This window comes from Lynx canadensis, chromosome X (assembly GCF_007474595.2).
Source record: "Lynx canadensis isolate LIC74 chromosome X, mLynCan4.pri.v2, whole genome shotgun sequence".
Taxonomy (NCBI): Eukaryota; Metazoa; Chordata; class Mammalia; order Carnivora; family Felidae; genus Lynx; species Lynx canadensis.
In genome coordinates this window covers 91,202,581-91,228,524 of record NC_044321.2, presented here as the reverse complement: position 1 = coordinate 91,228,524, position 25,944 = coordinate 91,202,581, and the positions used below count along the sequence as shown (strand labels likewise).

The following is a 25,944-nucleotide window of genomic DNA, read 5'->3' as shown; positions in this document are numbered from 1 at the left end:
TACATGTTGAATGGGTGACTTTTATACTGTGAATGTTACGCTCAGTAAAACTCTTACAACAAAAGACAGTGACAGTAACAAACTGCTTTGTGATTACAGATGATTCTAAGTATAACCCATTGCAAATACGATACAAAGATGTTAGTAACATGTCTGTTAATCTGTGTGATAGAATCTGCTTTATTTCACTGCTGAGAGGTGAGTTCAAATGATTACCAAGTATAATGTGTCCATATGGGCATTTCAACTTGAAATGCAATTACATTTAGAAAAGCCATTAGCAATATAAAACAAGCTTCAATGAGCTCGATGCTCAGTAATTATCCTAGAAAAGCAATATGTTATTAAAGTATAAAGAATCCTTGTTGCATGCAGAAAGTAGAAATCTGTCAATAAAATGAAACATAAGGCATTAACAGTAATTAAAGCCTCTACACTAGAGCGAGTAAAAGTACAACAGCGTTTAAGTGGGAACATTCATTTCTGTGATAACACAGATACCACAAGTAAATTTAAGGCATATTGTTCTCAAAGTCAAGGTTGTATTTTGTCTTTTATGCTTTTAGTATTCTATTTCACTTCTGCACTTAGGAACGAACAATCTTCAACCTTTTTAAAAATGAGATGGTGTCTTAGCTCAGTATAAATGAACTGTAAGGACCAGAGAAAAATGCAAATGATTTCAAAACAAAGAGCTTATGGCATATGGAGACTAAAACTGAAAACTGGTCAAGAAATCAAGGTAGTTACACCAGAGATCTCCACTCTCGCTCCGTTTTTCTTTCCCTTTGTCCCTTCTTCTTTGACAGTTTGCTCCATTCTTTGCCTGGCATCTGTATTCTCGATGGTCTTTTTTTTACTGTTCCTCAAAATTTTGCCTTCAAGATGGCTTTTTTGGCATACTCTCAACTTTAGCGTGCCCTTCCCCATTAGGTAAACTCTCTATCCCTATGACTTCACATAAATACCTCACTGGTGACTGAGTAGATGAAGTCATATTTCGTTTTTGTTTTTTAACCAGATTATAAATCATAAGTTGCTAGCAAGCCTATGGATTGGCTACACTTTGGCTCCTGCCCAGTGTGAATTTCTCCAATTTGCTGTAAAATGTGAAAAGGCCACACAGCATAAAACCACCTAAGCAGTAGGAGGTATAAGGCAGCTACTTTAGAAAAGCATGTAGTCCCATAACTCAATTTCCTTAGTGATGAATATACTTGTAAACATATAGGTGCCATACATTAATTTTAACTCATTCCCAAAGGCTACTTGCAGACAGATAATGTCTCTTGCCTGATAAGTCTAGTACAATAGTAAGTAAATTTTCAATTTCCCATTTTGTTATAATAACTTTTTTGTTTAAAATACATTTTTTTTAAACGTTTATGTATTCTTGAGAGACAGAGAGAGGCAGAGCACGAGCAGAGGAGGGTGAGAGAGACACACACACAGAATCTGAAGCAGGTTCCAGGCTCTGAGCTGTTTGTTAGCACAGAGCCCGACGCGGGGCTTGAACCCACGAACTGCGAGGCCAAGACCTGAGCTGAAGTCGGACGCTCAACCGACTGAGCCACACAGGCGCCCCGTTATAATAATATTTTTAAGGTCATTGCTTGGTAACCTTGAAATCATTTTCAAGATATTTCATTCTATCAGTGTGTTAATAAATAACACAATCAGAAGGAAAAGCTCATAAAATATATATGGAGGACATAGACTATATGACTCTATTGGTTAAAAGTTTGGAGGTCTGAGAGCCTAGGTTAGACCAAGTGAACATTATAAATTTTCCTATTTCCTTGAGTCCGATGTACCATATTGCTTTGCTACTATGGAAATATACCCTTCGGAGTGGTTGAGGATATATGAAGAAAAGCCTTTAAATAAATTAAAAAAAAATCTTTTAGGACGTATTGCATACAGTTAATATATAGATATTTTGGTTCTTCTTAATTTCATAAGGTTAATTTGATCGAATATTTTATATATTTTTCTAAATAAGAAAGTCTTCAATGTAATAAGGTGTGCTCTGTTTTACAAAGATTTTTTTTTTTTATTTTGGGTTTATCATTGGCTATTGATAAAAAATAATCTTTCAACCACTATTATGTTGCATGACTCTAATTTAATGCCATTGATATAGAGTCACATAATTCAATTTTGTTAGTGATGGATACACTTGTAAACTTATATGTGCTACATGGTTAATTTTAAGTCATTTCCATATGTTGGTTGCACATGAGAACTGGAGTACAACATCCCAAAAGTTATAGTATCATATGAGAGACTGATAAGAATCAGCTGAAATAAAACCACATAGTTGAAAGATGGGAATAGGATTCAGGAGACTGTTCTAGTCCAGGATTTAAGCCAGTATTATCTATGTGAAAAAGCAATTCCTCTTTCATGGGTCTCAGATGTTTCAAGTATCAAATGACGAAATCCAAGTAGATCTCTAAGGACGTTTCCTCTACGGCAGATACTAGTGATGCTCACTATATGTTTGCTTCTCCTGCCCTCTGGGGCCCACACTTCCCTACTTTCCTGAAGGCAGTCATTTGCTTTGGCCAATGAAACGTGGGTACACGTGAGATGGGTCATTTTTGGGTGGAAGCATTGAAGAGAGAGTGAACAATTCTCCGTTTTGCCTTTTCCTGCTGCAGCTACGTGAACATTGATGATGGTGGAGGCTCCATCACCCTTGTGCTCTTGAGTGGAAATAACATGGAGCAGAGAGGCCTGTGAACACGAAATGGGCAAGTGGCGAGATGAGAAATACACCTTGTTCTTTTGAAGCCGCTGAGAGTCAGGAGTTGTGCGTTCTTTATAGCATAATCTAGCCTTTCCCGACCGACACAAATGTTGGTACCAGAAGTAGAACATCATAACCAAAAAAAACCAAAAAAACAAACAAACAAAAAAACCCTGTGATAAATGACATTAGCTTTGAAGTTCAGTAATGTTTGGAAGAGGAAACGACCACCTGAGGCTGAAAAGATGAGGATATATTGACAAAACATTTGCCAAATAGGTCTTCTGTTATATTTTGGAATGTAGCTCATGTACCTAATGAACTTGCAACTTCAGAAGAGATTGGGAAGCAGAATGTTAGTAGCAGGAGTTACTCGCTTTTGGCAACGTTTGATCATAAGAAAAAATGAGCTCAGAAAAGGAAAGAGAGTTAGAGATCAGGAACAATACAGTGTTGGAAAAGGCAACTGCTTCTTGGAGGATAAACAGTAAAAGATAAAATGAAGAGAGACTTTGAAAAACTCAGGTTAAGTAAAACTGACCCTCGAAGCAGAGGCCAATGGAGAATAAAACTCCTCGCTTGTTAAACTCTACAAATGGATATAGGTGTTTCAAAACAAAGGTCAAATTAAGAGTGTTATGGTCAATAAATCTTTTACAGTGGAAGTAATGACTCAAGGAAAAACATCTAAAAGAACGGCTCTCATTCTGAACCCCTTGGCTTAAATAATTGGCCATTGATTTGACATAGAAACAGGGAAGCATTAGATCCAATAAATAAAATCTTTCTAGAAAATATGTCTTGAACAGAACTGCTGTTGAGGTTTTTGGCACACGAAATGGACTATAATAGATAAGAAGACTATTAAGTTTTTGAGGAAATTATATTACTAATTGGAGCATGCCACTGTGATTATTACGATTTAAAAGGAACCCACGGGGCACCTGGGTGGCTCCGTCGGCTAAGCGTCTGACTTGGGTTCAGGTCGTGATCTCATAGTTCGTGAGTTCGAGCCCCGTGTCGGGCTCTGTGCTGACCGCTGGGAGCCTGGAGACTGCTTTGGATTCTGTGTCCCCTTCTCTCTACCCCTCCCCCTGCTCATGCTCTGTCTCTCTCACTCTCTCTCTCAAAAATAAATAAACATTAAAAAAAAAAAAAGATTTGAAAGGAACCTTGAATTCCCAGCTATTTAAGCTCATTAAGAAAGCTGTTCAGCCCTTCAGGAGTCCATATGACACACATTCACATATGGCAAATTTGGTAGTGTAACTAGTGACAGTAAAGACAAATGCGTCGGGAGGCCTTTCCCAGAGATCAGGATCATCCCCATTATGTCTCGCTTTGGATAATGAAATGAAAATATTTCAGGATTGTAGTTTTGGTGGTTAATTAAATGGAAAGCACACAAAATTGCTCAGTGACTATTAAAAATTTCATAGACACGGACATAAAAGACAACTTCTAGGCATTTGATAATGAACCCCTGGGGGGGGGGAAATAGTCCCTTAAATGTTGTTTCTTTCCCAAAGAATTTTTTTTTTAATTTAGTTTTATCTCTTCAAAGACAATTTTCGAGCCCTTTTAGGTTCATGGCAAAATTAAGAGGAAGATGAAGAGATTTCCTCTATACCTCCGGCCCCTACACTTGCATACCCTCCCAATTATCAATACCCGCCACAAGACAGGTACGTTTGTTACAACTGATAAACATCATAATCGCCCAAAGTCTATAGTTTACATTGGGATTCACTCTAGGTGTTGTATAATCCATGGGTCTAGAGAAATGTATCCATCGTTATACTAACACACCGGATGTTTTCGCTGCCCCAGAAATCCTCTGTGCTCTGCCTATTCATTCTCCCTACCCCAAATAACCCCTGGAAACCATAGATCTTTTCACCCTGTTCATAGTTCTGCCTTCTTAGAATGTCATACAGTTGGAATCGTACAGCACATAGCCTTTCAGATTGGCTTCTTCACTTAGTAATGTGCGTTTAACTTTCCCCCACATGTTTTCATGGCTTGAGAGCTCATTCCTTTTTCATGCTGAATAATATCCGATTTTCCGAATGTACCACAATTTATTTAACCATTCACTTACAGAAGAGAATCTTGGTTGCTTCCAATTTGGGGGATTATAAATAAAGCTGCTATCAACAGCCATGTGCAGGGTTTTGTATAGACCTAAACTTTAACTCCTTTTGGTAAATGCCCAGGAGTACGGTTGCTGGACGGTATGGAAAGAGTATGATTAGTTTCGCAAAAATTCAGCAAACTGTCTTCCAAAGTGACTGTACCATTTTGCATTTCCGTAAGAAATAAATGAGAATTCCTGTTGCTTCACATCCTTACCAGCACTTGGTGTCGTCAGAATAATAGATTGGGGCCATTTTTAAAAGGTGCATAGTGATACATCATTGTTTTAAATTGCAATTCCCTGATAATGTATGATGTGGAGCATCTTTTCATGTACTTATTTTCCACCTGTATATTTTCTTTGGTGAGGTATCTATTAATGTCTGGCACATTTTTAAATGTTTTTGAGTTTTAAGAGTTCTTTGGGGGTGCCCGGGTGGCTCAGTCGGTTGAGTGTCCTACTCCGGCTCAGGTCATGATCTCACGGTTCGTGGGGTTGAGCCCCTCCTCGGGCTCTGTGCTGAACACTTGCTCAGAGTCTGGAGCCTGCTTCAGATGCTGTGTGTCCTTCTCTCTCTGCCCCTCCCCTTCTCGTGCTGTGTCTCACTCCCTCAAAAATAAATAAATAAATAAATAAATAAATAAATAAATGTAGAAACAAGTTAAAAAAAAGAGTTCTTGTATTTTTTGGATAACAGTTTTTTTATTATCAGGGGTCTTTTGCAAATATTTTATCCCCATCTGGCTTGGCTTGGCTTTCTCTTGACATTGTCTCTCACTCAGCAGAAGCTTTTAATTTTAATCAAGTCCAACTTACCAACTATTTCTTTCATGGATCATGTGTTTGGTGTTGCACCTAAAAAGTCATTGCCATGCCCAAGGTCATCTAGGTTTTCCCCTATGTTATCTTCTTGGAATTTTATACTTTTATATTTTACATTTAGGTCTGTGTCCATTCGAAGTTAATTTCTGCGAAGTGTGTAAGGTCACATCGAGATTTTTTTTGCATGTGGAGGTCCAATTATTCCGGCACCATTTGTGGAACAGACTATTTTTCCTCCATTGTATTGTCTTTGCTTCTTTGTCAAAGGTTAATTGACTAGATTTATTTGGGTATATTTCTGGACTCTCGATTCTGTTCCACTTATCTTTTGTCTGTTCTTTTAGCCATGTCATATGGTCTTGCTTACTATAGCTTTGTAATAAGTTTTGAAGTTGGGCAGTGTCAGTCCCCCCAAGTTTGTTCTTTTTCAATATTGTGTTGGCCGGTCTGGGTCTTTGTCTCTCCATACGAACTTTAGAACCAGTTTGTCTATATCCACAAAATAACTTGCTGAGATTTTGACTGTGATTGCGTTTACTCTATAAATCAGGTTGGGAAGAACTGACATCTTGATGATACTGAGTTTTTCTATCTATGAGCATGGGTAAATCTCCATTTATTCATTCTTTGACTTAATTTATCAGAGTTTAAAATTTTTTTCCCCATACAGATCTTGTACATATTTTGTTAGATATATACTTAAGTATTTCATTTTGGGGATGCTAATGTATGATATTGTGTTTTTAATTTCAAATTCTACATAGTCATTGCTCGTACATAGGAAAGTGTTTGACTTTTGTATATTCATCTCGTATATCCTGCATCCTTGCTATAATCACTTTTTAGTTTCAGGATTTTTGTCATTGCCGATCTTTTAGATTTTCTACATAGACAATCATGTCTTCTGTGAATAAAGATGGTCTTATGTCTTCCTTCCCAATCTGTACACCTTTTGCATTTCTTTTTCTTGTCTTGTTGCATTAGTCAGTACTTTTAGTATGATGTCGAAAGGATTGGTGAGAGGGAACATCCTTGCCTTGTTCCTGATCTTAATGGGGATGATTTAAGCCCTTAGAGATTTTAATAAAAACATACTTTTCCTGACAAAGTACAGATAGTTAATTATAACCGGTAGAAATTATAAATTTTCTTACAATTAATGACTTTTCTTTTCATGGACTTTTCCTGATCCAAAAATCCTATAAAGGGTACTTGTATTTCAAGTAATGGTGGGGCAGGTACTTTGGACTAATTCTCCCACTTAAAACAACCAGGATAGCTGATTAAAATATAAAAACCATCTGCTCAGATGTATTTGGGAGCTAACAAGATAGCATAAAATTACTGTGCTAAAATTTGGGATAGTATGGAAATTTTGGAGGTGGTTGGACATATAGAACCATTTTACTTTTATGGCGGGATTGGTAATTTATGACCAATAGGCCATATCTTGCCTAGCTCCTATTTTTGTATTTAAAGTTTTATTAGAACGTAGACTCGCCCATTTATTTGTATATTATCTGTGGTTACTTTCATGCTACGATAGCAATGTTAAGTGGGTATAACAGGGACCTTATGGCCTACAGAACTTAAAATACTTACTAATTGATCATTAGGGTATTGGGTGATTCTAGAGGAGGCAACTGAGAGTCTGAAAGGCTGAGTAGAACTTTGAAATACCTTTCAGGGGTAGGGAGGTAAGGTTTAAAGTCCAGCACCCACTTGATGGGTAGGCAGGACATCTTACTTCTAAAATTCGATGGAGGTGATCTCAAATTGCTACTGTCCATAGGCACCCAGCAAAAGGAGATGCAAATCCCTCCTGGTGAAAGACTGTTTCTTCCAACAATTGTTCAAATACAATGGCCAGGGAAAAATAAAGAATAATCAGGTACAAAAGAAGAAAAGGATACATGAATAAAAATCAGCATAAACAATAAACGATGGAAACAGACTAAAATCAACTCTGCAGACACACTTCAAAATCCATCTGACACTTGATATTGGAGGAGATATTTCATATCAATAATTCACCAGGTTTCCCTAAAAGTTTTTCTTTAAACCAACCACTTGGATGGTTGGCATGTGGCTAATAAAAAAAGGTGCTTTTTTGATAGTATTTTAATACATTGAATCATTGTTTATGTCATGTCTATTCAGCTGGCTCTGTCCTATTCCTGTATTCTCAAAGGCATAGAGTGTATATACTGTATAAATTGATTGATGGAAATCAGAAATGCTGCTCTCTCTAAATCACTTATTGAAACACCATCAAGTATCCTGTCTCCAAAAGATAATGGCTCTTGTAGCTTCCAATGCCTGACCAAATAGCTTAGATTTCTGATGGACTGCTAAGATCAATCATTTATTTTAAGCAGGCAATCAAAACCAAAAATTTATTCACATCAAACAGCTAAGTACAGCTAAGTAAAGTTAAGATATTAATGAAAGTTGGAGCATAAATAAAATTGCCTAAAAGAAACATCATTCTGTTTGACAAGAGAAAAATGAGGTTGTCTAAAATCACAGTGTGAAAACGGAATTGTTTTAACGTGGTCCAAACTACTTTTCAATTTATTAAAAGCCAGAGGAAAGTGAAGAGAGCCAAAAATAGCTCTCAAAAGATGCTAATATCTGGGACTTGGCATAGTTGGTGTCAGCCAAAACCTTAGCCACTCAGAAGGTGGGGCAGTGCAAGCAGGTGAGTCCAAGTTCAGAGGCATCGGTCTTAAGTCAGTAATGTTATCCCAGATGGAGGAAGACACTTTGCAAGCATGCAGCGTATCATCGCGAATTTTCTGTAATCTGTATGTTCTGTCTCTCAGTTTGCACGGCAATCGCTCTGACCTTTTGAGTCGTTTACTGAGCCAGAAAAATGAAAGGCCAGTCAAATCTTTGAAGAGAAATGGAAAGGAAGACAAATGCTTTTCAGATGTAGCCCCCATCCTTCTGACAACAGGCATCTTTTCAGCTCTAATCAACAACTTGGGCAATTTCTAAATCTATAAAAAGTAGGCAGTTGCCAAGTACTTTCCCTCTTTCTCTGACCCATGTTGCTTTCTAGATCCCTTCGGTATTCTTTGAATATTAAAGACTTTACCTATTTAAAGAGGATTTGGGGGGCGCCTGGGTGGACAGCTCAGAGCCTGGAGCCTGCTTCAGGTTCTGTGTCTCCCTCTCTTTCTGCCCTTTCCCTGCTTGGCCTCTGTCTCTCTCTCTCTCTCTCTCTCAGAAATAAATAAATGTTAAAAAAAAATTTAAAGAGGATTTGGAATATAAAGACGAGAACTAATTGTTATGCTCTCAACTACTAAGTAAATCATCTTAAACTCATGCTGAATGTCCTGATAATTGGGCCCTGACCTATATTTTTAAATACATCCTACAATGGTGTGGGGCCTTCTTCTCGAAGTGTACTTTCTCTTAGTTTCTTCCAAAGGAGAGATCTAAGTTCTCCTGGTTATTGACTTCAGTAGTAACCTCTTTGTGTTTTAACTGCTCCTTTTGCTTCATACCTGGAATGGTGAAATAACACGATCATGCTTGCTGATCACGTCACTTCGGTGTGCTTTGATTTTCGGGTTTCAGTGTACCTTCTGATTAATGTTTACCCCTGTAGCTGTTCCTCTTCTTTCTAATGGAGAGAACTTTTGACCCTTAACACAGATATCACTGTCAGATGTGAGAGACAGTAGAGCGGTTAAGCGCTTGGATCCCACAATGAAACTTCCTAGGTTCGAAACTCAGCACGCCCACGTATCAGCTATGTGGCCTCAGGTAATCTATTTTAGTCAGTTGCTTGGTAGTTAGGTTCCAGTTTTTCACCACCAAGAAGAGAGAAAATCTGCTTTGAACATTTGCATAAGATTTGATTTCCATTGATTTTGTTCAGACATCTACTGGAATTTCTGGGTCCTATGGTTAGCGTATGTGACTTTTAAGTAACTGCCAAATTCTTACCAAAAGTGGCTGTACATTTTACATTCTCACTATCAAGGTATTAAGGTTCCAGTTTCTTGACATCATTGACAACAGTTGGTACTTTCAGTCTTTGTTATTATAGGGGTTTTAGTGGGTTTGTGGCAATATCTAATTGTGGTGTTAATTTGCACTTCCTGAATAATTATGGGTATCTTTCCAGGTACTTACAGAGTAGTTTGTATATCTTTTTTGATGATACTGAGATGCCTATTCAAATAATTTGCCAATTTTTAAAGATTTGGTTTGAAATGTTTATTTATTTGAGAGAGAGAGACAGAACATGAGCAGGGAGGGTAGAGATAGAGGGAGACACTGAATCCAAAGGAGGCTCCAGGCTCCGAGCCGTCAGCGCAGAGCCTGATGAGGAGCTCCAACTCACCAACCGCGAGATCATGACCAGAGCTGAAGTCGGACGCTTAACTGACTGAGCCACCCGGGTGCCCCTAATTTGCCCGTTTTTAATGGCTGTATTTCTTCTTATTTAGCTGCAATAATTCTTTATATATTCTGGACGTAAGACTTTTAGTTGTTTTATCAGGGCTTAGCAGATGTTTTCTGTAAAAGGTCAGAGAATAAATACAGTCAAGCCTTGGTTTGGGAGTATCATTTGTTCTGGAAACATGCTTGTAATCCACAGCACTTGCAAATCCAAACAAATTTCAAGAACCATTGGCTCAGTTGTGATCATGTGACCCCTGGCCTCATGTCCTACTCGTACATCGTTCATCGGGTTAAAATGTCTTAGAAATGTTTGCTCGTCTTGCGGAACACTCGCGGAACAAGTTACTCGCAATCCAAGGTTTTACCGTATTTTTTGCTCTGTCGGCCGTACGGATCCCACTTCAACAGCTCACCTCTGCCGTGTAGCATGAAAGCAGCCATAGACAATACTTTAACAAAAGGGCATGACTGTGTTCTAATAAAAGTTTAGTTATGTAAAAATAAGCTGGCCCATGGGCTGTAGTTTACTGATCCCTAAATTCCATGGCTTGCAAAAGCATTCTTGAGTGAGACAGTTGGAGGCTATGTAAATATTCTGTTTCCCTTTTACATCTCACCCCCTCGCTTTAGCATTTCCCTGTGGATCTTCCTTTCAGCAATTATTACTATACCGTCCTAATGGTGATTTTCTACTTCCTGCATTTCTTCTGCATTTATTACTTGGAATTATTCTATAAAAATGATTTATACCTTCTTTTTTTATTTATGCAATAATTTCTTCATAGGAGTATGATTTCATGTGCATTTGTTTCGTTTCCTTTAAGGGTTATAAACTGATACTCTCAATATTCATTTTGTTGCTCAAATCATTCTATTTAGGAGCTCTCTCAGAGCTGTGTCCCTTTGGTTCCTGTATTCTTTTGACATGGCCCCATCCTTTGTGTTCTGAACACTTCCTTACTCCCTGGAACCCTGAGATGCTCCCGGCTCATGTTGAATTTTTGTGACTTTAGCCCTTGAATCAGCCATTTCTCCAAGGAGACCTGTTCTTTGGTTGCTGTGGTTGAGGTTTTATTGGCAAATGGTATTTAGAAACTAAGATGTGTGTTTGGCATAGTCTTGCAACGTCACTGTATTCCTAAGGTCTTTTCAGTCCCTGCATGTATGTATGTATTTCTATCTATAACAAAATACACATGGGTTCCACTGATATCTTTGGCTCTAATATGGCACCCCATACTCACTCTAGCTTTTCCTGCTTGCTATTTGTCGATTCTTCAGCTGACAGTGAGAAATTCAGCCTTCACTGTCTACAATCTCTTTACTTACAGATTCAAATCTAGTTCCATAATTGCCCACCCATACCCTCTGAGAAAACAACTTTACCAACTAAAGGACAAGATTTATATACAGTTATTTTTTTAATTTAGATTTACACTATTCAGCCAAAACACTATGTTACAAAGACACTCAGGTCAGCTCCTTTTTCCCACTCTTCTTGGTGAAGTTATATTATATGTTTCTAATACAGGAAGACTCATTCGTCCAAATTTGCGCTCCCTCCTGGTTTCCCTCTGACATTCTGGTTGATTTCGTTTTTTTTTTTTTTTTAGGTCTGCGTACAACGAAGTGTCCTCTTTGTGGTGAATGGTTGTATGAATTTTGCCAATGAACAGAGTCACGTATCCAAGACCACCATAGTATATATGATGTTGCTCTGCCCCTGAGCTTTGTCTGCTAATCCTGACTTCTGAACTCACTCAGATCCCCTTTCTGTTGACTGCTTCATTTTCTGGCTTTGGGCCGCACGTCCTCTTTCTTCGCACTTCAAGTAATTTTTTTTTTTTTTTATTAAAAACTGGCCATTGTAGATTACACATTGCAGTGACACAGGAACCTGTTCATCTGAAGATTACTGCTCATTTACTGTACCAAACACTGAACTTGCATGGACTCGAGATTCACAGTCTTTCTTCCAGTGATGCTGGAAGCGGGGCGCCTGGGTGGCTCAGTCGGTTAAGCGCCCGACTTTGGCTCAAGTCGTGATCTCGCGGTTTGTGGGTTCGAGCCCCGCGTCGACCTCTGTGCTCAGAGCCTGGAGCCTGCTTCGGATTCTGGGTCTCCCCGTCTCTCTGCTCCTCCCCTGTTCACACGCCCTCTGTCTCAAAAATAGACAAAAATTTAACAAAATTTAAAAATTGGGCAGATTTAGTCCAAGACTTTTGCTCACTCTATGTTCCTTTGCTTCTAGAGTTTTCTTCCTAAATTTTCCGTTGTTATTCCAGGCTTGAGTTCTCATCTCAAGCCAGTAAGGTCTCTAGTTTACATCATTTAAGCTGTGTGTGTGCGTGCATGCGTGTGTGTTGGAGAATGTATTATGTCAAAATCACAGCAAAGTCCCAAATCTGATCACGAAGAGTTCTGTGTATCAAGGTAAGTTCCCACCTTCTAGCTTCTATTTGATTTTTCAAAAGATTCCCTTGGGTTATCTACATGTCTACATGCCTAGTTTTAAGACCGGTCTAGAAATTTGGGCAAATATTGTATTCACAGTTTGGACATCAGCCTTTTTATTTAATATTTTTTTTTGATGTTTTATATTTGAGAGAGAGAGAGAGAACCTGCACGCGCATCAGAGAGGGAGGGGCAGAGAGAGATGAAGACAGAATCCGAAGCAGGCTCCAGGCTCTGAGCTGTCAGCATAGAGCCCGTCGCGGGGTTTGAACTACTGAACCGTGAGATCATGGCCTGAGCCGAAGCCGGACGCTTAACTGACTGAGCCACCCAGGTGCCCCTGGCACCAGCCTTTTTATAGCTCTCTCCCCTTCAAAGTTTCCACCTTAAATTTCTCCCTGCTCTGCTGCTGGCCGTTCTATAATCTGCCACCTTGAGCCAGGGGCTGAGTTTTTCCACTACTAGGGTTTCGGACGGCTACCAGGGTTTGGGAATTGAAAGCACTTGCAGGAAAAGAATACACAAACTTGCAGTTCTTTAAGTAGCAGTTATTCCAGAGTAAACCCTTAGCTAGTTTCAACCTGCTTGTGGTCTTTCCCCAGTATTTTCAAATCGTTCACCTTAAAATAATTTTTGTCCCGTTGTTATAGCTACTATCTGCACGGGGATTCGTATGACGGCTTATCCTGCCATTACTGGAAGTATCCTTGTCTTTATTTTCTCATACAAATAGCACAGAAAATAAACTAGTATATTTCCCCACATATTTGCCTTATTCTAATCCTCTTTGTTCTTTCCTGCAGATCTAGGCTCTTGTCTGGCATCATTTCTTCCCAGCTACAGTCCCTTCTTTTAGGCTCTTGTACTGCTGAGCTACTAGAGATGAATTCCCTCAGATTTTGTTCCTGTTGCTGTCTTTATCTTTATTTATTTATTTCTTTAAAGAGTATCTTTCACCGGAGTTTCAGTTTTTGGTATAGGCAAAACAATGCCCTCCCAAGGACGTCTATAACCTAGTGCTTGAAACTTGTGAATAATTACCTGACATAGTAAAAAAAGACTTTTCAGATATGATTAAGTTAAGGATCTTGCTGGGAGATTATACTGGATGACCTGGGTGGGCCAAATGTAATTGTAAGAGACTTTGTAAGAGGGTGGGCGGATCAGAGTCAGAAAGAGAGTGGAAGATGCTTCTACTGCTGGTTTTGAGGTTAGAGAAAAGGACCCTGAAACAACGTATGCAGGAAGCTTTTAAGAGCTGGAAAAGGCAAGGGAATAAACACTGTCTCAGACCTTCCAGAAGCCGTGCAGCATTGGTGACACCTTCCTTTTAGCCCACTGAAACCCATTTCAGGCTCTTGACTTCCAGAACTGGGTGATAACAAATTTATGTTGTCTTAGCCACCAAATTTGTGATATGTGTTACAATGGCAATAGGAAATTAGGACACAGGTTAACTTTTTTTTTTTTTCACATTAAAGATGTCTCTTGTCCTCTGTGGTCAATAAAGAAAAGTCAGAAACTCTTCTTATCGCTGTTCCTCCCTAGGTAGAGTGTGTTTTTTCATCCTAGCTGGGAAACATTTTTCCTTTATGTTTATATCACAGCAGTTTCATTATGATTTGCTTAATGCAGCATGCTTTGTGTTTATTTTGCCTAGCGTTTGCTCAGCTTTTTGGATTTGGGGGTGATTTTTCTTTTCATTGAATTTTTCAGCTGTCATTTTTTTTCAAACACCTTCCCCCCCCCCTTCTTTCTTTTCCTCCTTGTACGATAGACCATATAATACTGGCCCACAAATTATTGAGGCTGCATTCATTTTCTTCCTCTCTCAGTGCTTCAGATGGAATCATTTATTTTACTGCCCTCAACTTCCCCGATCCTTTCTTCTGCATTGTCAAATCTACTATTAACGACATCTAATGAATTTTTTATGTCTGAGTTTATGGTTTTCAGTTCTCAGATTTCATTTGCTTCTATTTGAAGACTTCATATCACTTTGCAATTCACCTTCTTCTTCTTCTTCTTCTTTTTCTTCTTCTTTTTTTAAAAGTTTATTTATTTATTTATTTTGAGAGACAGAGAGAGCACCCAGGAGGGGCAGACAGAGAAAGAGAGAGAGAGAGGGAGAGAGAGAGAGAGAATCCCAAGCAGGTTCTGCACTGTGAGCACAGAGCCCGGTGCGGGGCTTGAACTCACGAATCGTGAGATCATGACCTGAGCTGAAATCACAAGTCAGATGCTTGACTGACTGAGCCACCCAGGCACCCAACCATCTTACTGTTCTCTATGCTCACATTTTCTTATACATATATTAGCATGTTTATAGTAGCTATTTTAATGTCCTTGTCTGCAGATTTCAACATCTGGGTTATCTGTGGGTCTGATTTTATTGCCCATTTCTTGTTTAGGGGGTCACATTTCCCTGCTTCTCGACATGCCTAGATATTTTGCGTATTTACTGAGCATTGCAGCGTATTTGTTCTGTTGACTCTAGATTCTGTTCTTTCTCCCCAAAGAGTATGAAGTTTTGTCACAGGAGGCAGTCAAATTACTAGCAAATCATGGCTATCATCTGAATGCTTGGTTTTGGGCTTTTTAGGGCAGACCTACTTTAGTTTTGCCTTTATTTGTTAGGCACAGTATGTAGTCCTGGAATATGGCACTTAGTTCTAAAGTGTAAACCTTCTGAGTCTCTAATGGAAACCCTGGGTGTTCATCAAACTCCCCTGACTTAGCAAAACTTGAACTCCTAACTGTGTTTCTCCAACTATTGGAAAATGCAAAAATATCTACTCAGTTCTCCGGACCTTTCCAGAAGGACTTTTCTAAGGACTTCTTGGAGTCTCACCCTATGCAGACAGTGTCGGCAGAGTACATAAGGATAATTTGTATGTAAATTTTGGGTCACCTCCATCTGTGGGTCCCTCCATCCCAGAATTCTCCCAATCAATTTTCAGGCTGTCTGGAAACTTCAATTAGCAACGTTGTTGCCCTCTGCTCGCATTATATCCCTCATTTTCAATGAAGAATATTTCACCTGGGAAATATTAAACACTGGAACAGAGATAAACAGAATAAATAGAAAGCAGAAAAGCAGTAGGATTAATGAAATTAAATGTTTGTTCTTCGAAAAATGCAACAAAGTTGACAAAACTTTAGACTAAGGAAAAAAAAAGAAAAAGCCTCAAATTACTAAAATCAGAAATGAATGTGGGGGCATTAATACCGAAACTTACTGAAATTAAAAAAAAAAGGATTATACGAGAACACTGTGAACAACGGTATGCCAGAAAATGAGATCACGTAAATGAAATGGACACATTTCTAGCAACACACAAACTACCAGACCAATCAAGAAGAAAGAAAAATCTGAATAGACCTATAACAAGTAAAGGGCTCATATGAGAAATAAAAAAGAATCTCACGACAGGGGAAAGTCCAAGAGCAGAGAGATGCCCTGGAGGATTCTACCAAACATTTAGAGAAGCAGAATGGTGATGGAGATCTAGTGCACATCATCGGGACTATGATTAACAATACTATATTGCACACTTGAACTTTGCTAAGAGGGTAGATTTTACATATTCTCACCACACACACACACACACACACACACACACAGATAACTATGTGAGATGAGGGAAATATTAGTTAGCTTGGTTGTAGTCATTTCACAATATATACATATATCAAAACATCGCTTGCACACTTCAAATATAAACCATTTTTACTTGTTAATTAGATGTGTATAAAGCTGCGGGAAAAAGAGAAGAACTGATCGTTCTCGAAGTCTTCCAAAATATAGAAGAGGGGGCAACAATTTATAACATGTTGAGGCCGCCGTGACTCTGATAACAAAGCCAGGCAGAGACATGATAAGAAAACCACAGAGCACATTCTTTATGAAGGTAGATGCAAAAATCCTCAACAAAATAGCAGCAAACTGAATCTAGAACATAGTCCAAAGATTATTCCTAATGACCAAGTGGGGAATTTCTGCCAGGAATGCAGAGGTGGCTGAATATATGAAAACTGATCAAATGTAATACACTGTGTTAACACAATGATGGAAAAAAATACATAATTATCTTGATTAACTCAGAGAAAACGTTTGACAAAGTCCAACACCCTCTCTCAATAAAAATGATCAACAATCTAGGAATAAAAGTAAACTTTCTCAACGTAATAAAGGCAGTATATGTAAAAAACCCATGTCTAACATCATGCTCAATGGTGAAAGACTGGATGCCTTCCCCCTGAGATCAGGAACAAAACAAAAATGTCACTTTCATCACTTCTATTCAATACTGTACTGAAGTTCTAGACTAAAGAATGAGACGATGAAAACAAAAGGCATCCAAAATGGAAAGGAAGAAGTAAAACTATCTCTATTTGCAGACAACATTATCTTATGTATAGAAAATCCTAAAGAATCAGAGAGGGAAGAAACCCAAAGAAACTCTTAAATACAGAGAACAAACTGAGGGTTGCCAGAGGGGAGATAGGTAGGGGGATGGGCTAAGTGGGTGATGGGTATTAAGGAGGGCACCTGTTGGGATGAGCACTGGGTGTTATATGTAAGTGATGAATCACTAAAATCTATTCCTGAAACCAATACTACACTGTATGTTAAACACATTTAATTTGAATAAGTAAATTTAAAAAAGAATCCACAATGAACTATTAGAACCAATAATTGAAGGGGCGCCTGGGTGGCGCAGTCGGTTAAGCGTCCGACTTCAGCCAGGTCACGATCTCGCGGTCCGTGAGTTCGAGCCCCGCGTCGGGCTCTGGGCTGATGGCTCAGAGCCTGGAGCCTGTTTCCGATTCTGTGTCTCCCTCTCTCTCTGCCCCTCCCCCGTTCATGCTCTGTCTCTCTCTGTCCCAAAAATAAATAAACGTTGAAAAAAAAAAAAAAAAAGAACCAATAATTGAAGTCAACAAAATTTCAGGACCCAAGATATACAAAAATCACTTACATTTTTATACAGTAGCAGTAAGCAATCTGAAAACAATTAAGAAATCATCCTATTGGTAATAGAATCCAAAAAATTAAAATGCCTAAAATTAAATTTAACCATGGAAGTGAAAGACATGTTCACTTAAAACCATAAAACATTGCTGGAAAAAATTTAAAGATCTAAATAGATGAAAAGACATTCCATGTTCATGGGTTAGCAAACTAAATGCTGTTATGATGACAATTCTTCCCCAAATAACTTATAGAATCATTGTAATCCCTACGAAATGCAGATAATGTTTTACAGAAATAGATAGCCTGATCCTGAAATTCATATGGAATTACAAGGGACCCCAGCTAGCTAAATTAATCTTGAAAAGAACAAAGTTGGATGACTCACATGTCCTGATTTCAAAATACACAACAAAGCTACAGTAATTAAACCAGTGTGGTACTGGCATAAGGACAGACCTATCAACCAATGAAATAGAATTGAAAATCCCCAAATAAATCCATACATTCATAAGCAATTGACTTTCAATGAGGGTGCCGAGACCATTCAAGGGGGGAAGAATGGTCCCTTCAACAAACAGTGCTGGAACAGCTAGAGGGACACACATTCGAAAGACTTTTAAAACTTACTTCACATCTTATAGAGAACTAACTGAACGTGGATCAAATATCTAAATGTGAGCGTTAAAACTATATACTTCTGTCAAGAAAACATAGGGATAAATCTTCTTGACCTTGGATTTGACAATGGTTCCTTAGATGTGATTCCAAAGCGACAGCAACAAAAGAAAAAAAAAATAGATGAATTAGACTACATCAAAATTAAACCTTTTATGCATCAAATTACTCAAGAGAGTAAATGTATATGTGTGTATATATATATATATTACATTTACATAGTAAATGTATAAGTATATATATTACTACATATATTACATTATAAATACTACATTATACTATTATACTACATATATATGTATATTATACTACATATATATACATGTATATATATGTATATATATATATATATATATATATGTAGTAATACATATATAAGCAACTTGACAACAAAAAGGCAATTTAAAATGAGCAAAGGACATGAATAGATATTCCCCCAAAGAAGATATACAATGGATAACAAGCATATGAAAAAATGCTCAACATTATTAGTCATTAGGGAAATGCAAATCAAAACCACAGTGATATGCCATTTCATACCCACTAGAATAGGTATAATCAAAACCACAGAAAATAACAAGTATTGATGAGGAGCTAGAGCAATTGACCATCCTATATTGGTGGTAGAAATACAAAATGGCATAGTTACTGTGAAAAAGTTTGGTGGTTCCTTAAAAATCTAACAAAATTATCATATGGCCCATTATACACTCCTAAGTATATACTCAGTAGAATTGACAGCAGATGCTCAAATTAATATTTGCACAAAATGTTAGTTACACTATTTGTAATAAGTAAAAGGTGGAAACAACCTAAATGTCCAACAACTGATGAATGGAAGAATAAAACATAGTATGTTCATAAAATAGATATCATAAAAGGAATAAGGAATAAAATTGTGATACATGTTATAACATAGGAGAACCATGAACATACTGTGTGAGTAAAAGAAGCTAGACACAAAGGCGGCATAGGAACCCATTTATATGAAATACCCAGTAAAGGCAAATTCTTAAAAAAAAAAAAAAAAAGAAAAAGAAAAGAGATTTGTAGTACCCAAGGGATTGGGAGGGATTGGGAAATGGAGAACGACTACTTAATGGGTAAGGGGCTTCCTTTTGGGGTGATGAAAATGTTCTGGAACTAGATAGTGGTTATGGTTGCACAACATTGTGCATTTGCTAACTGTCACTGACATGTTCTTCTTACATGGTGTATATGGCCAATTTCGTTACATGTATTTTGCCTCAATAAGAAAACTTCAAGCAGAAAAAAAGTAGGTCTCATTTAATGTCCTTTTGGTCATCAAGTGTTCATATTCCAGAGCTCATATTTGTTCCTGATGGTAGTGTCAGTCCTCTATGAGCTAACGCTGCCATTACTGAAAATGGGACATGACCCAGTGCCTTTGTACTCTGTGGGTACCCCTTGTAATTGCCTACCTTTCAAGTGTTAATTCTTTCTTGCGTTGAGCCACATTCGTTGGTTCTTGGTGGATTGCTCCACTGAGGTGCTCTTAAGATGGTTTCAAGTTATGGACGATACATTTCCTTCCTGGTTCTTTATGACTGTGTTTCATCCGGACCCTAGTGTCTGATGCAATATCTATTTTTGGGCCACCAACCAAGCTGGCAACCTTCTTGAGCAGAATCCATTTCAAGACGACTCAGTTTTGTTTACTCCCACAAGACCCATAACTGTCTTATGGTAAACGTGTACCTTTGCCCCGTCACTGGTGGAGCTGCAGCTCTCTGTTTACTTTCCCCATGTCTCTCCCTGCTCTGTACCACACGCTTATTAAGTCAAACCTTACGTGCCCTCCGTCTTTTTCAACAATGGTTATTTGGCCCTCCCTTATATAACTCGGCAATGGGTGCTTTCTGTTGGCAGGCCAATTTTAGTGATATAACCATTTCACCATCTCTTAGCATGTTTTGGTGTATCATCTTACTTGAGCATGTGAGGCTAACTTAGCCCCTATTTTCTTGTTCTCTGAACTTTCAAGCCTTTGCTGAAACTCTGAGCCCTTGGGAACAGTCTTGTTTAACACCGTGTTTTATTAATAATTTATTTGTTTTCCTCTTGTTACGCCTAGCCATTTAGATTTCGCTCAGCTTCCCTTATCTTACATTTTCACAATCGTCATTCCGCTTAGCAACCTAAGGAACTTCCTTAAGATCTCCTTCACTCATCACATCGCAAAGTATTGTAAGTAACAATTTTATCTTATATAAATAATTTTTTTCTCTCGCAATTTTCTCGCCATGATTTTTTTTTATTAGAAAATAGTAACTTCTAGAGGCATCTGAGTGGCTCAATCGGGTGAGCGTCCAACTCTTGATTTCAGCTGAGGTCATGATTCCAGGGTTGTGGAATGGAGCCCCACATCGGGCTTGGGATTTTCTCTCTTCAACCCCCATCTCTCTCTCCCTCTCTGCCCCTTTCCCCCAATTGCGTGTGCTCTCTCTCTAAAATAAAAAAAGAAAAGAATAAGTTCTGGGCAAAGTATGACTAAGAAGCCTGTTCCTTTTAGAAACAATATGTCCTATTTTCTTCGGCCATTGGCTGCTTCTACTTTATAAATGCAGGCATACCTCATTTTACTGCGCTTTGCAGATACTGTGTTTTCAACATATTGAAGGTTCGTGGGGACCCCACATTATCGTGGGAACCCCACCCCACATATGAAGTCTATCGGCATCATTTTTCCAACAGCATTTGCTCGCTCTGTGTCTCTGTCACATTTCGGTAATTCTCATGATATTTCAAATTTTTTCATTAGTATTGTATTTGTTATGGTGATCTGTGACCAGTCATCACGACTTGCTTAAAGCTCAGATGACGGTTGGCATTTTTTAGCAACAAAGTATTTTTAAAATTAACATATGTGCATTGTTTTTTAGACTCAATGCTATTGCATACTTAATAGACTATAGTATAGCTGAAACATAACTTTTATATGCACTAGGAGACAAAAAAGTCATTTGACTTGCTTTATTGCAATATTTGTATGATTGCAGTGGTCTGGAACTGAACCCGCAATAATTCTGAGGTATGCCTGTACCTTATCTGACAAATAAAAAACAATTGATAAATTTATCATATGTACCATCAAATAACTGTAGTTTTTTTTTTTTTTTGCAAACTGTTGTCATTCAAGGGGAAAAGTTTATTTTTAATATTCTGAAGTCTTTATCTCTCTCCTATCCTAATATCACCTAATACCAAATTACTGTACAACGCTCCTTACATACTGCTGTTTGTTTTTTGCTTTGGGAAAAGAATCAGGGTGAGAACTGACAATGTGATTTACTTCATGCTGCACAGGAAATTCACAAATAGAGCCAACACGGAGAGCGCTGTTATTCCCAGTAATTGACATTATCCAAGCTAAATTACATTACCTATGAAGTTTGAATAATAACCAAACATAGTCTAGGAGTTCTTTGGAATTGCTTTCTGACTCGAAAAAAACAAACAGGGTTTCTTCAACTCAGCTTTACTTATTTCTTTGGGACCAAGTTATCACTGTCAACCTTATGATCTACTGTGCGCTTCTGAAATGTGATTCTTGTCATTCTTTGTGTCCCCTGAATAAACTGCTTAATTTGGTTCCGAAAAAGAAGTGTCTGCAAAATGATTAAGGTAATGTTGTGTAATTATGTACGCTGTCACAATGTAATTAACGTGATAACTACACAAAGATATAACCTTAGATATCCTATAGGACACATTCTCACATTAAAAAAAAAAAAATTATGTTTATTTTTGAGAGCAGGAGAGACAGAGCACGAGTAGGGGAGGGGCAGAGAGAGAGGGAGACACAGAATCCGAAGCAGGCTCCAGGCTCTGAGCTGTCGGCACAGCTCGATGTGGGGCTCGAACTCACAGACAGTGAGATGATGACCTGAGCCGAGTCGGCAGCTCAACCGACTGAGCCACCCAGGGCCCCCGGCATGTTGTCACATTTAATGGAGATAGGATAATTTATGGAGGTTGATAGCTAATCTGCCCTTCACCGCACACACACTCAGGCCAAGTAAAAGAGGGGAATAAAGAGGCAGCAATTTCGCGGGTTCAAGTGGCTGAGAGTGCTTTAGGCATTTTGCTGATCTTTAAATACACTGTCGCTCAAATAAATCTTTAAGCTTCCTGACTGAACTGTACAATAGGCTGTGGTTTCATTTGAAGATTTTCCCACATTCCTTCCACCACCCGTGAACTGCTGTATAACACTCGGACACCAGGAAAGATAGAATGACACGTTTCAGAGCATTTTGGAAGGTTGAATATTGTTCAACCTGGATCCTCTTATGTAATGGCGCCAGGACCCCACTGCACATTAATCTTATCTGAGGATCTTTAAGAAATATACATGCCTAGGGGCGCCTGGGTGGCTCAGTCAGTTAAGCGTTAAGCGTCCGACTTCGGCTCAGGTCATGATCTCATGGTCCGTGAGTTCGAGCCCCGCGTCGGGCTGACAGCTCAGAGCCTGGAGCCTGCTTCGGATTCTGTGTCTCCCTCTCTCTCTGACCCTCCCCCATTCATGCTCTGTCTCTCTCTGTCTCAAAAAGAAATAAACATTAAAAAAATTAAAAAAAAAAAAAAGAAATATACATGCCTATCCTCATCCTTGGTGTTAGGATTAACTTTGGCCAGGGTGGAGGGAGAGGTTTGGGGGAAGATACTCCTGCTTTAGTATAAACTCTTTCTGTTCAATATGATGAAACAGACCTAGGGAAGGGAGGCTACAAGGCAAAGGTCATAGCAGTGAGTAGCAGGGGTAACACTCCTAGGACTGTGTCTCTCCATTTCTGTCACATCATATCTTTTTCTGAAAAACATTAGAAAGTAAAACCGTTATTCAATAACTGAGATTTCAATTTTTTAATGTTTATTTTTGAAAGAGAGACAGAGCGCAGTTGGGGAGGGGCGGAGAGAGAGGGAGACACAGAATCCGAAGCAGGCTCCAGGCTCTGAGCTGTCAGCACAGAGCCCGACGTAGGGCTCAGACTCACAAACCGTGAGCTCATGACCTGAGCCGAAGTCGGAGGCTTAACTGACTGAGCCACCCAGGTGCCCCAAAAGCACATGTTTTAGGTGACTGTGTTTAGCTATCTTTTGATTTTGTATATAGGATCTAGAAATCCTTAATTTTGAATCAGTCAACTTTATCAAATTTTTTTGCCATGGGGCAATGACTGTGATTATCTTGGACTAATGAAACTTTAATTGTTGGGGCTGGGGAGAGAAGTAGGTCATGTCATCAGGGTATAAAAGTTGGAACCCTATTGACAATAAAGAAAGGAAGCGAGGGTGGATTTGGGGCAGGCAACCTACAGTGTCTGCTGTGCTAAAGCACAGCCCATAAGATCCTATATGGTATGGCCCATCCTTATTCTTCTGTCCTCATCTACTCCCCTCACCCATCTATACTGCCATTCACTGTGTTCTATTTTAGAGTCTTTACAATTTCTGCTTGTTGTGGAAGGAAATGACTGGGTAAGAAACCAACACTGTCTGTCAAAAGCCCATTTTCGTATCCTTTATTTTATCACCCAAACAAGTTAACCGAGGTAGGAAGGGGAAACTCAAGGTGGGGGCCACTTCCCGTTCTAATAATCTTGCTCGCATTCTCGCTCCTGATCACCTAATAGAGTGGCAAAATGTTTTGTGTATCTTAATGTGTTCTCATATGGTGCCTCGGTTGATTCTTATGCAAGATCCACAAGGTAGGCAGAAGAGCCCAGAGAGGTCAAGTGATCTACCTAGAATCATCCAAGTGACTCTTGGATCAAAAACTATTTTACCTTTCCATGCTACCCAGGGAGGGATCCGTATGGCGTTGTTTTGCGTTCCCGTCGTAAGTTAAAGGGGAACTTTCACAATGGCCAGAGCCCTTGACGTCCTGCAAAGGAAGGAGGACGATGTCCTCAAATTCCTTGCAGCAGCAACCCACGCAGGCGGTGCCAACCTTGACTTCAAATTGGCACAATACGTCTACAAAAGAGAAGTGATGGTATCTGCATCATAAATCTGAAGAGAACCCGGGAGAAGCTTCTGCCAGCACCTCGAGCCTGTCCTATCATCCAGGAATACTGGCCAGCAAGGTGTGCTGAAGTTTGCTGCTACGACTGGAGCCTCTACTACTGCTGGTAACTTCACTTCTGGAACCTTCACTAAACCAGATCCAGGCAGCCTTCTGGGAGCCGAAACCTCTGGAGTTTACTGGTCCTGGGGCTGACCACCAGCCTCTCACAGAGGCGTCTTATGGTAAGCTGCCCACCAACACTCCGCCATTGCCACCCATTGCAACAGCAAGGGAGCTCGTTCAGTGCGTCCGATGTGGTGGCTGCTGGCCTGGGAAGTTCTGTGCATGCGTGACACCGTTTCCCGTGAGCCCGCAGGGGACGTCATGCCTGATCTCGACTTCTAGAAAGATCCTGAGGGGACGGAAAAAGGAAGAGAAGGCTGCTGCCGAAAAGGCTGTGACCGAGGAAGAATTTCAGGGTGAATGGATGGCTCCAACTCCTGAGTTCATCGCTACCCAACCTGAAGTCACAGACGGGTCTGAGGGTGTGCGGGTGCCCTCTGTGCTTATTCAGCAGATCCCGACTGAAGACTGGAGCCCTCGGCCTGCCGCCGAAGGCTGGTCTGCAGCTCCCACTGCTCAGGCCACTGAATGGGTACGAACAACCGCTGAGTGGTCTTAAGCGGCTCTCCCACAAGGGCAAACAAAATGGAAATAACGATGACGGAAAATAAACAGTCGCTCACAAAACAATTCTCTCACACAACTGTGACTCCTTACGCCTTGGTCTGTACAGTCTTTCAATTGACCGTTCACTGTTAACTGTGATCATACTCCCACTTCTTTCATTTGAGAAACACTGCACTAGATAATAACAGGGGACCGTTTGGACAAAAGAGCCGAAAGAAACTGTAGAAAGAGAATGAATTCAGTCGAGGGGGAAATATATGCCAAATCATGCCTAGGTCTCAGTACTCAGGCAGTAGGAAATCTGAGCCCACAGTCCAGTTAAGCCAGCCATTTGCATAAACCTCAGCAGGAAACTCCAGAATGGCTTTGCACCTGCTCCAAAATATTGGCAAACAAAGCGCTTTGAAACAGGCCAACCAGGGTGCATTGGAAGTAGGCTTCAGAGGCTCGCTCATGCCTAGCCGGTTTGCAGTAAGCCCAGATGGTCTCATACTGTGTTGCTTATATCATACAGGATGGGCTGTGGATTCTGACATTCAAATATCTATTGCAACATCCATTATTTTCAGTCCCCCCACCCAAAAGATGAAAGCAGCCAAAACCAAAGCCATCCCCCTCCTAACTAAAATCAGATTGATGTGACCATTATCATGAATTATGTACTTCTGTTTACCTGATTATTGCTTGAGGTATCATAATATATGACTGGGCCTGACGAGCTGTTTTCATTCGAATACACCATCTGAAAAAAACCTAATTTTCTTTGTTTAGGTGTGTGGGTTTAAATGTGTACATCTGTTTGTGCAGGTGGTTTTGCGTTGTACACGTTCTATGTAGGAAATAATTTTTGCTGTTTTACTTTTTCCTCTAAGTGAAAGCGTGCCTAATAGGACATTTACAGGGCTATACATGAGCTTAATTAGAAAGATGCGATTAACATTATGAGTCTTCCGTTCGGCTTCTTATGTGCTTAACGGTGTACT

The 25,944-nt window shown here is 39.4% G+C and overlaps 1 pseudogene; it reads left to right on the top strand.

Moving 5' to 3' along the window:
* The first annotated feature begins 24,056 nt into the window (after positions 1 to 24,056).
* Positions 24,057 to 24,953, top strand: LOC115506860 (annotated as a pseudogene).
* The last annotated feature ends 991 nt before the right edge of the window (positions 24,954 to 25,944 follow it).